Source organism: Bos javanicus, chromosome 21 (assembly GCF_032452875.1).
Source record: "Bos javanicus breed banteng chromosome 21, ARS-OSU_banteng_1.0, whole genome shotgun sequence".
Taxonomy (NCBI): domain Eukaryota; kingdom Metazoa; phylum Chordata; class Mammalia; order Artiodactyla; family Bovidae; genus Bos; species Bos javanicus.
The window spans coordinates 10708322-10724125 of NC_083888.1; the positions used below are offsets into that span (position 1 = coordinate 10708322).

Below are 15804 nucleotides of genomic sequence, written 5' to 3' on the forward strand. Positions count from 1 at the left end.
ATAATGAAGATCACATAAGTAATAACCTTGGTACTTATCATCAACTAGCTTGTTGCTTCACAATCTGATTTCAGTGCTTACTTTTCAATGATTTCATTATTGATTGAGGTATCCATTAATTCAGCAAAGTCTTCCCTTACATACAAACCAAGATTGTAGGCGCTCAAGTCAAATGATATAAGTTGGGTTCATCAACACACAGGTTTTAAAAACCATGTCATCTTGGGAAACTCTTTACATTTTTCTCAGTTCTAGCTTCTATGGCTTATTTACATTGAAGATAATCCTCCTAATTGTACCATTTATAAAAGTGATTTGTAAACTGTAAAGTACGATGCAAATACTTTTGATTCTCAGAGGTTAGGACTGGAATGTTATATAAGTTAAATATAAGCATATTTTAAGCATCTATTGCATGCTCAGAAATACGTGAGGTGTTTTGTAGATAAAAGGACTAAATTGACAGAGTTTCTATACTCAAGAAAGTTTGAGTCTATGAGAAGAAAATAATTTAATCATGGAAAAGACACAAATTTAGCCACTGAGTTGTCTGAAAATTTTCTATAAAGTAATCTGTTTGCCAGGCAAGGCCATTAACATTGTGATTCTCTGTGTTCCTTGGTCTGATTTTGCAATAACCTATGTAACCAGCAATAGCTCTTATTTTAAGATAAGCTTCCTCTAAACATAATAAATTATTCACTTTTATTTAATAGTGAATTAAATAAAAGTGAATGTATTTTATTTAATTTAAATAATTTCCTACTTTCACAGCATTTTGGAAATTTATTGATGGACACTGAATCCAGGCTACTTGTCTCTGTATTTTTATAGAAACCAAAAAGATTTTTAAATAATAATTGAGAATATTTTATTATTAACAGCAAATATTCAATTGTTAAGGCAAAACTTCCAAATGTAGGCTTATCAAAAACAAGTTTGCTTATATATCAATTGGCTGTTTTGTTTAACGAGTGTGCATGTGCTCAATCCCTCCATTGTGTCTGACTCTTTGTAACCCCGCGGAACATAGCTGCTAGGCACCTTCCTCTATCCATGGAATTTTCCAGGCAAGAATACTGGAGTGGGTGGACCCAAGGATCGAATCCCTATCTCTTGCATCTCCTGCATTAGCAGGTGGATTCTTTACCACTGAGCCACCTGGGAAGCATTCTGTTTATTAGTTATGTGAATTAAAAACTGAACTTTTGGAAATTCAGTGTTCTGACATGTAAGTGGGAGAAAAATGTCCCATTTTAAAAATGAAACATAAAAATATGCATAGAGCACTTGTAGTAATTAGATGCAGCTCAGGTTTGGTAGTTTGAAGGAATAGAAGTTTCTTTCTTTATATCCACCCGGGTGACTGATCATGCCTTCCTCATGGGTTGAAAGAACTCCACTTCCACCATGGATGCCAGCAGGTCAGATAAACTAGACAGACGAGGGACACTGCTTAGTGACTTGAGGATCTGGTCCAGGGAACTGGTGCACCCAGGGACCTCTGTCTGCCCAATGGCCAGAGAATCCTCAGGGAAATGATCACCTCCAAGAAATGGGCACTGTGACATTGCCCTGTGGGTCCCCTCATCCAGCATCCTTCAGGGTACTTACAGCATTATCCTTACAGGACTAATTAAAATTTGGCTGATAGTGATTTTCCTTCCATGATGGCACTTTTTATGCTAAAGGTCACCTTACAATATTATGAAACTCAGCCTTGAAGATGTAAAGACAGCACATGTGGGGCGTGAAATGAGCAGGTGTGTGTTGAGATGGGTGTGTAAAGTGATTCATTCAACCAGGCGAAAGGGGGCAGTTGTGTATGGGAGGCCTGTTACACCAGGATGAGAACCTGCTGGGCAATCCTCAAAATGTGTCGCTAGAATCCTGGTGGGATTTTTACGAATAGGAATTGCCACTGCTATTTCAGAGCAGGCATCCACCGACTCGGGGTCCACAGGGTTGCAGTTGAGAGCCCTCTTTTCCCCCAGAGGCCAGAAGACTTCCCGGCTCTGAGTAGGTGCCACAGATGGTGCTGCAGGTAAGTGTCAGATGGGGAAGCAGCATGCGTCTTTGTCACCTTGCCTTCCCCAGAAGCCACTTGCCTGAGCCGCTCTCCACTGTCAGCCAAGGCTCAGGTGTCTGGCTCCCTGCCCTGCTCCTGGAGTTCGCCTTGACATTGCAGCTTGTGCACCCTGCCCCTTGGAGGATGAGAAATCAAAGGCAACAGAAGCCATTGGAAGTGACACCAAACAGGGATTCTGGCCTTGGCTCTCATTTACATCTCTCCTCTTTTCTGCTCCCCTTGTGGCTCAGATTTGCAGTGTCACTCTATGATATTTGGGGCCAGTGTTGGCCCTAAAGACAGTGGACCCAGACGCAGTCGATCTTATAGTCCTTATCATAGTCACATGATAGATGAACCTAGAGGAGTTTGGTTTCACCTATATTGAATTTGGGCTTCACAGGTGGCTTAGCAGGTAAAGAATCCACCTGCAATGCAGGAGATGCAGGAGAGGTGAGTTTGACCCCTGGGTTGGGAGGATATCCTGGAGGAGGGCATGGCTACCCACTCCAGTATCCTTGCCTGGAGAATTCCATGGAAAGAGGAGCCTGGTGGCCACAGTCCATGGGGTCACAAAGAGTTGGACACTACTGGAGTGACTGAGCACATGCACACATCCTGAGTTTGAGAAGATGCAGAATTGTGAATGTCCAGCTAGTTTAACGGAGAAGGTGATGGCACCCCACTCCAGTACTCTTGCCTGGAAAATCCCATGGACAGAGGAGCCTGGAAGGCTGCAGTCCATGGGGTCGCGAAGAGTCAGACACGACTGAGCGACTTCACTTTCACTTTTCCCTTTCATGCATTGGAGGAGGAAATGTCAACCTACTCCAGTGTTCTTGGCTGGAGAATTCCAGAGACAGGGGAGCCTGGTGGGCTGCCATCTATGGGGTCACACAGAGTCGGACACGACTGAAGCGACTTAGCAGCAGCAGTAGCAGGAGCTAGTTTAAACTCCACTGACAGAACCAGAGGGAAGGTCAGGCCTAGGGGTGTCTAGAGCCTCTCTGAGGTTCAAAGACTTCTGAACCATTTCTGATTTTTTTTTTAATATAACTGACATATTAAGAAAAAAAAGAGAGAGAACAAATAGAAACTTTGTGGCATATTTAACATTTTTTACATGTATCAAAATAACACCTTCATTAGATATAATCCAGCTGCCTTTTTAAAGAAAATTAAGATGGAGTTCCTAAAATATATATAAGCATGGAGGATTAATTAAAATGGTTTTATTTTTATTTTTTTATAAGAAATGATTTTATTCCTACTTTTTAGTTACCATGCAGTTTACTCTGATAATTTGACTCTGTTACTAGCAAAGCAGTTGAACTAACACCCATAAATACAGGATGGGAGACAGTTAACATCCACTAGTGTTTCTCTAAATAGGATGGTTTTTTATTGGGGTATATATGGGGTGATTCTTCCTCTTGCTGTGCCTGGGACAGTCCTGGTGTAAACCCTTTGTCTCAGCATAATTATTAATAGCATTCAAAGAGTCTCCCAGTTTGGATGATAAATTGTTTAATCAACTTAGCAATATGTTTAAACCCCTATGCTGAATGCCTTCTTTCCACGGTCCCCACATGGCTCAGTAACTCTCTGTAAAGCCTATTTATAGAAACATCAACATTCTCAGTTGGAGGCACTTTGAGAATAATAGGCTTTGGAAATGAATATGGGGGTCATCTCCACAGAGGTGATGCCATAAGTTGAGGTGGTGAAGTTGAGGTCTTTTTCAAAGACAGCAAAGACTGCCAAAATGTCATGGTTATGCTTTGTCATAAACCTTTTAGTGCCTTTACATGGAGCCCTTTATTCTTTCTCTGAGCAGCGGGCAGAGGGATATAGTGTCTTGTTGTATCAGGTAGACTGACCCTAGAGTTTGAAACCCTATGGGAATGGATTTATGAGGAAGGAGAGGGTCAGTTCTTGTGGCTGATTTCATATGAACTTTCTGTGGCCAGATGCTGGATAAGATGCGGACCAGTCTGCTACCAGAGATGGGTGTGTGATGAGATCTACATAAGCCCTACATCAGTTTTGGGCTTGGCATTTTCCATACAGTGACCCCATATACCATCTCAGCCGATCCTCTGATTCTACTATGAGATTGGCAGTACTTGTAATATTATTCCTGATTTACCCTTGATGGAAAAAAAAAAAAAATCAGAAGAATGTGAAATGCACAAGTAACTCAAGATGACTCAGATGTTAAAGAATCTACCTGCAATGCGAGAGATATGGGTTCAATTCCTGGGTTAGGAAGATCCCTGGAGGAGGGCATGGCAACCCACTCCAGTATTATTTCCTGGAGAATCCCATGGAGAGAAGAGCCTGGCGGGTACAGTTCATGGGGTCACATATAATTGGACACGACTGAGCGACTAAGCACAGCACATCAGTCAGGGAAAGAACAGGGTTCAGACCAAAAAATCCTTCGGACTTGAATCCAGAGTGTTTCCGTGCTGCTGTGCAGGAGGGGGAAGTTAGAAGAGGCTTGATTAGTTCAAGTTGCTAATGCTCGGCCCGCGTTGTAATCTACAGGGCCACACGTGACAACTGATCTTACCAGAGATGCACTGGAACTGTGGGACCCTGACAAACCATGGTTTGTCAGAAACAGGATCTGTTTCCAGGCAGATCCTGCCATTTCCTACAATCACGTGCAACGTATCGGTCTGAGCCATTTTTTTTTTTTTTTTAATCAATTGCATTATGTGGAAGGATGATCAGTCCTACTTCATGGATTTGGTTGTATTAACTGAGATTTGTATAACATGCCTGAGGCATATTATACAGGAGGCACCAAACAATCCATTTCTTCTTTAAAGTATGTGTAAAATACTTAGGATTTTAGGATGGCTTTAAGTTCCATCTGTGATTTCTAGGAGATAGACAAGACACTTGAGGCTACTTCACATTTTGGTGAGTTAAGTGAAACCAGCAGCTGAATTTGCTGGCAGATACTAACGCATGTGTCCCATCGCTGCTCCTTCCAAACATGGAATAAATCTGAAATTTTCTACCACTGGAAAGAAATGTAATATTTAAAGGTAATTTGACCTGTACATGTGTGTACCATGAATATTTAATGAAACCTATGGCAAATGTATTTATATAGCATTAAACTGAGGATATTTATTTCTGACTCATTTTCCAGGATGTTATTTCCTCAGCAAATGGGAAGTTGCCCTCTATAAAAATGCTCAGTTCTAAAGGTAAGCTTAAAGATGTTAGAGTGGAGCTCTTCTTTTTCCTGATTCAACTGCGGATGCTAACTCTGCCCCCTTAAAAAGAAGAAGAGCCATTTTAAAAGGTCAAGATGTGTCCCAAAGACATTATAGATTAAGGGCTAGTCCCAAGTACCACTCTTTTGACCCTTTTATTCTATTGTGTAGAGTGTTTACAGATATAGATGGCAGAGTCTAATATTTTATTTCCTGTTAATATAGATCATTATGCTCCTTTATAATATTTCAATTTGCTAGTGCTTTAAATAAAACAGGCATACATGTTTCAAGTTAGTTGATATAATACCTAATTCAGAGATATTTTTAAATTTATTTTTTTTGGATTGGATAGGATAACCACGTGGAATGAAGTTATTTTTCTCTGAGGCAGCTGCAACTTTGGGATTAAAAACAGCAAAAGCAAACAAACGAGTGACATCAATAATAAAAGAACAAATATAAGGTGCTGTGTCCAGATGCAATTTGATAAATTAGGACTTCCCTGGTGGCTCAGATGGTAAAGTGTCTGCCTACAATGTGGGAGACCTGGGTTCGATCCCTGGGTCAGGAAGATCCTCTGGAGAAGGAAATGGCAACCCACTCCAGTACTCTTGCCTGGAAAATCCCATGGACGGAGGAGCCTGGTAGGCTACAGTCTACCATGGAGTGGTTACCATTAATAACCTCAGATATGCAGATGACACCACTCTTATGGCAGAAAGTGAAGAGGAACTAAAAAGCCTCTTGATCAAAGTGAAAGAGGAGTGAAAAAGTTGGCTTAAAGCTCAACATTCAGAAAACTAACATCATGGCATCTGGTCCCATCACTTCATGGCAAATAGATGGGGAAACAGTGGCTGACTTTATTTTTCTGGGCTCCAAAATCACTGCAGATGGTGACTGCAGCCATGAAATTAAAAGACGCTTACTCCTTGGAAGGAAAGTTATGACCATCCTAGATAGCATATTGAAAAGCAGAGACATTACTTTGCCAACAAAGGTCCATCTATTCAAGACTATGGTTTTTCCTGAGGTCATGTATGGATGTGAGAGTTGAACTGTGAAGAAAGCTGAGCGCTGAAGAATTGATGCTTTTGAACTGTGGTGTTGGAGAAGACTGTTGAGAGTCCCTTGGACTGCAAGGAGATCCAACCAGTCCATTCTGAAGGAGATCAGTCCTGGGTGTTCATTGGAAGGACTGATGCTGAAGCTGAAACTCCAGTACTTTGTCCACCTCATGCGAAGAGTTGACTCATTTGAAAAGACTCTGATGCTGGGAGGGACTGGGGGCAGGAGGAGAAGGGAACAACAGAGGATGAGATGGCTGGATGGCATCACCGACTCCATGGACATGAATTTGGGTGAACTCCGGGAGTTGGTGATGGACAGGGAGGCCTGGCGTGCTGTGATTCATGGGGTCGCAAAGAGTCAGACATGACTGAGCGACTGAACTGAACTGAAATCGATGTGGTAGATTTGGGTTAAAAGCTTAAGTTGTGATTTGATCACTTAAAAAATATTTGTTTATTTATGGCCGTTCACGGTCTTTGTTGACACGTGGCTTTTCTCTAGCTGTGATGAGCAGGGGTTGCTCTCTAGTTGCAGTGCCTGGGCTTCTTGTTGCGGCAGCTCCTCTTGTTGCAGAGCAGTCTCTAGGGCACGTGTCAGCTCAGTAGTAGCTGCGGTTCCAGTCTCTAGAACACTGGCTCAGTAGTTGTGGTGCATGGGCTTAGTTGCTCCACAGCGTGAGGGATCTTCCTGGACCAGGGATTGAACTTATGTCTCCTGCATTGACAGGCAGATTCTTTACCACTGAGCCACCAGCGAAGTCCCTTGACACTTTTCACAACTAGAAAACCTCAACATAGTTGAGGAGAAAACATTACAGAAAAATAAGTGTCAGCTTTTCTTATCCTGCTGGGTAACCATGTGAGCTAGAAAAGTCAATCTCACTCACAGGTCAAGGGTACAGGAAGAGCCAAGGTTCCAAGGAAGATTGTGCCAGCTAAGTCATAATTGCAAACTTTTTCCATTCCCTGATATGGTTTCCGTTTTATAAATAACCATAGTCCTCCTGAAAATGTCACTGTCTTAAGGAAAATAAATCCACTTTTTATAATCAGCATACTCTTTTAGTATGTCATTAGCAAGAAGTCCTATTTTGCTATCTCTTGGCAGGGAAATTAAAACTTATTTTGAAACTTAAACAGCTTTAACTATATAAAAGCACAGAATTCCAAAGGAGCTTTTTCAAAGACTGCATGTTTAAAAACTGTAGCACAGAGGAACTGATAATGTGCTCACGGTAGAAGTGCTTGTAGTTAACGTGGAAGTTTGGTGGACACGTGATGTCATTCTAATAGTTGCCAAGTTCCTCCCTGACTTTCTCTGATCTTCATAGTCGAATGGCTCTTAACTATGATGCTTGGGGGTAAATTGCCTGTTATTTAAGAGTGTTTTAAAATCTCATGGTTATGCCTACTTGTCATAAACCTCTTTGTGCCTTTACATAGAGCTCCTTTTCCTCTCTGATGGGGATAGACAGTAGAATGTAGTATGGTGCTGTATCAGTCAGTCTTCCCTAGGCTTAGAAATCATGTGGAAATTAATTTGAAGAAGGAGCAAGAATCAGTTCCTGTGGCTGATTTTAGATGAACTTTCTGTTGCCAGCACTCAGTGGGCCTAGAATAGTGTGACCCAGTGCACGCGTGCACACACACACACACACACACACACACACACACACACATACACAATAGCTAATAGAAACAAAATTCTCACAAGATACTTACCCTTACTGTGTAAAAGACAGAATGGTATTTTCTGTTCTAGCCTATCTCATTCTATTAAAAAAAAATAAAGTGGGTCACAACCCACTGAACTGATTTCTCATTCCACTAATAAGTCATGGCCTGGAGTAGGGGAAGCACAGGCCTGGCACCTAGCAAGGCACATCTTGCATGTTTTTAAATTAAAAAAAAAATTATTATTACTTTTAACCATGTATATATTTATTTGACTACACTGTCTTAATGGTGGCAAATGAGTTCTTTAGTTGCAGGATGATAACTCTTAGTTGCAGCATGTGGATCTAGCTCTTTGGCCAGCAATCAAACCGGGGCCCCGTGTATTGGGAGCATGGAGTTTTTGCCACGGAACTACCAGGGAAATCCCAGTGTGTGTGTGTGTGTGTGTGTGTGTTCCAATAACCTAGTGTTTTAGAACCTACTGTTATAGCACATGGAACTCTGAAAAGTGAAAATGTTAGTCACTCAGTTGTGTTCAACTCTTTGTGACCCCATGGACTGTAGCCCACCAGGCTCCTCTGTCCGTGGGATTCTCCAGGCAAGAATACTGGAGTGAGTTGCCATTCCCTTCTTCAGGGGATCTTCCCAACCCAGGGATCAAAGCCGGGTGTCCTACATTGCAGTTAGATTCTTTACTGTCTGAGCCACCAGGGAGGCCCCTGACAGTTTACTGCTAAAGAATGTTAGCCATCATCTGAGCCTTCACTGAGTCATAGTAGTAACACCAAAGTTCACTGACCACAAATCAACAGAAAAATGTAATAATAATGCAAAAGTTTGAAATACTGAGACAATTACCAAAATGTGACATAGAGACATGAAGTGGGCAAATGCTGATGGAAAAATGGCGCTAAAAGACTTGCTCAGTGCAGCATTGCTATCAACTTCAATTTGCAAAAGATGCAATATCTGCAAATTACAGTAAAGCAACATAATAAAACAAGCTATGCCTAAAGTAAAAAACAACAGATGGTGAATGGATAATATTAAAGAAAATAATTTTAGTTTTTGTATTTATTTTGCAATTGAATCTTGTGAGCATATTTTTAACTTGCAAAAGAATTGGATGATGGATCCCTGAGAAAGAACAATGTGTGGTTTTGGGCTATTTTGGTCTCTGTGTCTCTCCATGAGCTTGTGCCCTGGAGAAAATGAGAGATGAAACCTACAAAACTGATGCCTCCTCCCTAAGTTCTCATTGTGGGAGGACCTTGCTGGCTGCGGCAGCCATGGACTCTGCCTTGGAGATCTTTCTTTCATAGAAGACCTTGCCATTAAGAGGCAAGGAACACAATCAGCTGACAACCTGCAGTTATTACAACTCCAGGGACCACTTCAGCTTTCCAGCTGAGACCACTCTCCTCCCAGGCAGCCCCAGCCAATGCCTAAGTGTGGCACAAAGTACCAGGGTCCTTCAATAAGGTAGTCTTTTTGCACTGGAGTTCCTTGTTGGTGTGGATGTTCTCAGTCAGATTTTTATTGCAGTCAGAGGCTCTCCTGTCAAATTTTGCCTTTTTCCTTTTAATTTTTCATGTGCATTAACCCCTAGTCAATCTCATGCACCCTAGATATTTGACCCCCTCGCTCCAAGCTCTCAGAGCCTGGAGAGATGGCTTCTCTCTCCCTACTGAGAGTTAGTATTCTCCCTGTATGGGAAGAGGCCAGGAGTTCTCACCACTAAGTCCACTGGGTCCACTACCTCCTCTGCTGCCTGCCAAACCAAAAACTGAGGTTAAGTCATAGCTTACTGAAGATGTCCTGAGCCTGGTGAGAGCTTTGTGCCAAAGGGGTAATAAGAAAATCAGTATATACAGGCAAAAACCAGGGGGGCACCTACAGACTGGATTTGGAGGGTGCTTGATCAAGGTGATTAGAATACAGCCAAATGTGAAGAGAATGGGTCGGTCTGTCAGGATGTAGGACTTGACACCAGGGGATGATGCAAACTTGTTGGGAGGCTGGCTCTGGAAGCCTGGAAAGCAAGATGGCCCCACTGAGTGAAGTTGAAAAGCTGAATGACTATGGCAGGTGGTTAAGGAAGGAACTAAAAAGTTCAGTAAAGCAGCCCGTGCTGGAGAGGATGGAAGATTATGTTCTAAGTCAGGGCCCAGAGGACTCAGTATTCACAAGGCTGCTGTAAATGTGCCAGTGAGAAAGGCACCTGCATCATTAACTCTCCTCTGCAGGCTGACACAGAGCTTGTTCATTGAGAGCAGTGGGGATGCCGGAGTCCCAAAGCAATAGATACCAGGTGGTGGCACTAACCACCAGTACTCTGGGACAGCTGTGCAATGAGTGAGAGCAGGGTGGTACCCAAGGGGCCTTGCCTCACAGAGAACTGAAGAGATTATTAATTGGATGAAATAGGGCCCATTTTTCCTAGGGACAAAATAAATGGGCAGTCATTGAGGGTTGTACCTAATGCGTATAATCAATTTAATAAAGCCCACACAACTAGGAACTTTACTTTGACCTAAATCCTATGATCTTTGAGTGGAACCTGGAGTAGGAAAAGGATCTATCTTGGGAGCAGGCTACAGGGTTTGCATCCCACTACTTGGGTCACACAGTCACATGTCAGTGGTGACAAGCGCTGCTGAGAGGAGTGCATGACAAATTTCAGAGGGAGGGTCACAGTGCAAGACCCCAGGATTCTGAAACAAGGGAATGACATTTTCAATGAAGAATTAAACATCAGCATCCTTCTATGTGCTGAAAGAGACAGAAAGTTTAAGAACAAGTGACCATGGATCTAGAACTTTCATCATGAACTGGTTTCTTTTAGTTATATATTGATCAGGCAGGCAGCACAGGAATCTAACATTACATGGAAAAGGAACATGTAAGATAGAGCCCAAGTAGAATCAGATGGTGCTTTGACTCACTGAGAAATGTGGGGATTAATTGCATGAAATAGGGATGGTTTTCCTAGGTACAAAATATGCTGCAGGAGGGCCCAGTGGCCCCATCTCAACTCTCATCAATGACTTCATGGGATCTTCTGTAAGACAAGCTGATGGGGGAACCAGATCTCAAAGACAATTATCAGGGATCATCTTACAAGGGGCAAGCCATTAAAGGATGATGGGCTGCGTCATAGTCATAGGCAAAGGTGGCTTGAAAACCATTAGTAAGATAAGCTCTTCCCAGTGAGCAGAGCTTTGAGTAATTTACCTGGTCAGCCACTTTTTTGTGGCAGGAAAAGTGGCCTGAACTGAGAATATGTGTAGAATTGTGGGTAGTATCAAATTTCCTGGCTTAGATGCTCCATGCATGTAAGAAAAAAGACTGAGAGATCAGAGAAAAAGAGGTAAGAAAAACAGAAGGAATGCCAAGGAAGCACTTACAGCCACATTCTGGAATCATCTGTAAGAAGGTAAAGGGTGAAACTAACCCAGTAAATGTTGATGAAGACAGGACTCAGAGTGGGGTAGGTGGGGGGGTCACAAAATTCCAAATATTAGAATCCAGAAGGCATCATTCTTTGAAGACCCAGACATAGGCAAGAACATAAATACAAAGCAATCCATCACTACAAACACTGCATAACTAATTTGTCTATTAGTGCAAAACAGATCAAAAACACTTTAAAATACTTGGAGCATTAGAGGAGATTCAAAAATATTTCTGGACTGTTTGGAAGAATAAATAAAAATTAAAAGCTCAATGTATATCCTTATAAATGTAAGGCTTAGATATCAACTGGAATTATTTCTGCACCATTCATTATTATTTTATTGTAACTAAATAGATTTTTGAGGGATTTCAGGAATTTATTCTAGTTTTATTTCTCACACTGAATCATAAATTCCTTAATTGCCAAGTTTTCCACTGTGGAAGTTTCCTAAAATCATCTCCTTGTTGTTGGGGAAAAGCTACAGTATCTTAAACTTTCCACTGGAGTTCAGATCATGGGTTGAAAATATGTGACTACAGTATGAAAGCCTGTCACACTCTGGAAAAATAATTTTAAGTTCATCTTAATGTTACCTTTTCAAGCAATGTAATCTCTCTTCTTCTCTAATTTTACCCGTATGTTTGTTATCTGATGCATGTGTGCGTGCTCAGTCACTTCAGTCACGTCCGACTCTGTGACTCTATGGACAGTAGCCCAACAGGTTCCTCAGTCCATGGGGTTCTCCAGGCAGATATGGGAGTGGGTTGCCATGCCCTTCTCCAGGGCATCTTCCCAACTCAGGGATTAAATCTGTGTCTCCCGCATTGTAGGTGGATACTTTATCAACTGAGCCACCAGGGAAGCCCCTGTTGTCTGATATTATAGTGATAATTATTAGCATCACTAAATCATTTATTGAATCTTAAATCCCCCTCAGATTTTAAAACACAAGAATCTATAATAGTATGGCCAGAGTTGGTCACTAAGCATTGCAATGAAATTCTTTCCCTGTAATTTTTATGTTTCCTCTTCAAGTTATTTCTTTATTTTTGAAAACATTTTTTATTATTGCAGAAGTAATACATATATTATTTGTAGATGTCTTTAAAACTTGGACACATGAAATTTAAAATGTTTAAAAATTTTACATTACCTTTAATCCTACCACTAAGAAATCACTGACTATAAACACTACTATACCCCTATATTCTCTGATTTTTTTTTCCAGTTAAAGGGGGAAGAAAAAAGAGCCAAAATGGTATACAAATAGGTCATTTCAGTATGTGAGTACAAGAAAACATGGCAGGGAATTACAGACAGAAAAATAATAGAGCAAATGGAAAAATAATAATAGGAAACAATAGAAGAAAATTTTCCTGACATGAAGCAAAAGTGAGTTTGGATTAAGACTCACCAAATGCCTACAAAATATATCAAACGAAAGAGAATTACATCCAGTCTTCTTGTAATAAAAAATCAGCATTTGAAAATAATGTTATGAACTATAGCACAGAGACCACAGGTAACAGAGAAAAGGAGGAGAAACAAATTTGTCTACATTTCTTCTTTTCATAAATGCTTCACACAAGGGAACCACATCTGCATATGCTTTGAGAATGAAAAATTGTAATTCAAGGTTTCTAAATAAGGAGAAGCTATGATTCATTCACAAATGAGATAGAAAAAATGTTCTCAGACTCAAAGAATCCCAGAAAACAGATCATTTAAACTTTTGTGAAAAAATTGAGGACATATTCTAACCAAATGAGAAATGAATCAAAATAACAGATGAAAGAACTGAAAGAATATGATGTAAATAAAAAGAGTGATGAAAAATTAAATTCATAAACCCTAAGGCTTTTTTTTTTCAAATATTGACCATAAAATATAGTCAAGGAATATAATACACATGTCAAAATTATTCTTGAAAAGGGAGATTAATAAAGTAAAAGCAGTTTGTCAGTAATAATCTAAATTTCAAATTTGAAATTATTGTGAAATATATAGGAAATTGGGAGTAAGAAAGTTGAGTCAACATACTTTAGATATGCAACACTGACTCAATGGACGTGAGTCTGGGTGAACTCCGGGAGTTGGTGATGGACAGGGAGGCCTGGCGTGCTACGATTCATGGGGTCACAAAGAGTCTGACACGACTGAGCGACTGAACTGAACTGAACTGAGACAGAATATATAACTTTTTAATCACTGGAAAGTAAAGGAAAGAGTAAAATGTGTAAAGTGTTTATTAAAAAACTTATTTTTCCTTAATAAATTTTAGGGATTTTTCTGACTTTAAATATTTTCTTCAATAACACCACAGAACATTCTATTTAACACTCTCATGGCTTCCCTGGTGGCTCAGATGGTAAAGTGTCTGCCTGCAATGCAGGAGATCCGTGTTCGATTCCTGGGTCGGGAAGATCCCCTGGATAAGGAAATGGCAACCCACTCCAGCACTCTTGCCTGGAAAATCCCATGGATGGAGGAGCCTGATAGGCTCCAGTCCATGGGATTGCAAAGAGCCGGACACGACTGAGCGACTTCACTTTCACTTTAGTATTTTAACTTACATCTTATATTTAATGTACTGAATGTGTTGTCAAACTTTATTCCAACCAGTTTATATCATTTTACAGTCCCACTAACAATGACTAAAAAGGCCTGTCACCTATATGCTAGCTAACATGCTGTTACAAGAAAAATGTACCAATACTGTCGCATTTTAGCTCAGCCACTAAATATTTCATTCATATAGGAGATTTTTCTTGACTTGAAATAAAAATTTAATTTTGCTTAAAAACGAGTTAGCAATATACTTATATGCTGAGTGTATTTTTCCCCACAAATAATTTAAAATGTGTCTTTCAAAATAGACCAAATGCTAAACATTTTCTCATTTTAGCAAATGTGGTTTCTGGCCAAAATTACTGTCAAGTACCTTCAAAATATTTGGTAATAATTAATATAATTTTGTTTGATAAGACAAGAGATCTTTGGTGAAAATACTTACAAAAATAATTGTGAATGTGGTTAAGGTAGATAATCACTTTGCAAGTGATATTTCTGATTTTAGTGTGGTCTATTAAGTATAAGTAGAATATATTAGGCTGCAAGTTTTCAGAAGTCTGTTTTTATTTGTACCTGCTTACAGGGAGAAATAAAATCAGGAATTATTATGTTTCCTAGAGATCTTTTTTCTTTTAATGTGTCTGCTATCATCCTACCATAGTCTTTTCTTTTTCAGGGAAAATATAAAAACACATAAGAAGGCTGAGTGCCGAAGAACTGATGCTTTCGAACTGTGGTGTTGGATAAAACTCTTGAGAGTCCCTTGGACAGCAAGGAGACCAAACCAGTCCATCTTAAAGGAAATCAACCCCAAACATTCACTGGAAGGACTGATGCTGAAGCTCCAATACTTTGGCCATCTGATGTGAAAAGCCAACTCATTGGAAAAGACCCTGACTCTGGAAACATTGAGGGCAAGAAGAGAAGGGGTGACAGAAAATGAGATGGTTGGATGGCATCACTGACTTAATGGACATGAGTTTGAGCAAACTCTGGGAGATAGTAAAGGACAGGGAAGCCTGACGTGCTGCAGTCCATGGGGTCGCAAAGATTAGGACATGACTTAGCAACTGAGCTACTGTAAAACAACAAGATATGACACAACAAAGAATGTAAAGAAAAAAATTAAGGCTCTCAAATAAAGATAAAATCAAGCAATAATATGGGTAGTGGAATACAATATTTTTAGTTTAAAATCTTTAATGTTAATACCACAATAGAATGCCAGATAACTTTTTAAATTGAAGTAAAATTGATTTATAATATTACATTAGTTTCAAGTACACAGCATAGCAATTCAATATTTTTATAGATTATATTCCATTAAAAGTTATTGCAAGATAAGGTCTGTAATTCCCTGAGCTAGACAACATATTTTTGTTGCATATCTACTTTATGCATATCTATTTTATTTAAGTAGTTTGCATCTCTTAATCTCATACCCCATCTTCCATCTCCCCCTTCTTTTTTCTCGTTATAACCTCTAGGTTTCCCTCCCCCCCATACCTGAGAGTCTGTTTATATCTTTATACATGTTTTATTTTTTTAGATTCTACATATAAGTGATATCCTACAGTATTTGCCTTTCTCTGTCTTACTTCACTGAGAATATAGGTGCATTCACGCTATAAATGGCATTATTTGACTTTTTAAGTCAATTGACTTCTTAAGTCAATCATCTGTTGATAGGCATTCACGCTATAAATGGCATTATTTCATTCTTTT

General features: G+C 40.0%; 1 long non-coding RNA gene across 2 annotated transcripts in view; it reads left to right on the forward strand.

Moving 5' to 3' along the window:
• Nucleotides 1-15240, forward strand: part of LOC133234110 (uncharacterized) — a 37713-nt gene extending 22473 nt beyond the window's left edge. For both annotated transcript variants that reach the window (XR_009732019.1, XR_009732018.1), the window contains exons 5-6: nucleotides 5235-5292; nucleotides 14756-15240. This is a non-coding gene — a long non-coding RNA (uncharacterized LOC133234110). The remainder of the gene's footprint in view (nucleotides 1-5234; nucleotides 5293-14755) is intronic.
• The last annotated feature ends 564 nt before the right edge of the window (nucleotides 15241-15804 follow it).